This window comes from Ptiloglossa arizonensis, unplaced genomic scaffold, assembly GCF_051014685.1.
Source record: "Ptiloglossa arizonensis isolate GNS036 unplaced genomic scaffold, iyPtiAriz1_principal scaffold1343, whole genome shotgun sequence".
NCBI classification, from domain to species: Eukaryota; Metazoa; Arthropoda; class Insecta; order Hymenoptera; family Colletidae; genus Ptiloglossa; species Ptiloglossa arizonensis.
This window is the reverse complement of record NW_027479713.1, coordinates 17,501-18,376: the sequence shown is the minus strand read 5'-3', so window position 1 is coordinate 18,376 and position 876 is coordinate 17,501.

Sequence of the window (876 nt, the reverse complement as noted above, 5' to 3'; positions counted from 1 at the left end):
GCCAAGGCCCCCGTCCCTCCTGCCGTCACGTACCACTCTCAAAGCCAAAAGAGGAATTGGGAGTGGGTCGTTGCGACGACCAACAGGAGTCTTACGGTGTGGTTTGGCATCGGGCACCTCGGGTTTGCCAGTCCCGTACTGTAGCAACAAGCTACAGCCCCTGAGGGAACGCCGCTGGGACTTTGAAACTTTCGGCACGTATCGAACAGTTCTTCTCTATTATCTCGAGAACGGACACGACGACCGTACACTTTGAGCACACAGCAGCGTGTTTTAGCATGCCAGCTACACGGTGGTGTGCCTAACGTGTGGATAGCTCGAAATTTTCGTTCCGGACCGATGTGACCGGGAAGCAACACGCCGCTGGGACTTTGAAACTTTCGGCACGTATCGAACAGTTCTTCTCTATTATCTCGAGAACGGACACGACGACCGTACACTTTGAGCACACAGCAGCGTGTTTTAGCATGCCAGCTACACGGTGGTGTGCCTAACGTGTGGATAGCTCGAAATTTTCGTTCCGGACCGATGTGACCGGGAAGCAACACGCCGCTGGGACTTTGAAACTTTCGGCACGTATCGAACAGTTCTTCTCTATTATCTCGAGAACGGACACGACGACCGTACACTTTGAGCACACAGCAGCGTGTTTTAGCATGCCAGCTACACGGTGGTGTGCCTAACGTGTGGATAGCTCGAAATTTTCGTTCCGGACCGATGTGACCGGGAAGCAACACGCCGCTGGGACTTTGAAACTTTCGGCACGTATCGAACAGTTCTTCTCTATTATCTCGAGAACGGACACGACGACCGTACACTTTGAGCACACAGCAGCGTGTTTTAGCATGCCAGCTACACGGTGGTGTGCCTAACGTG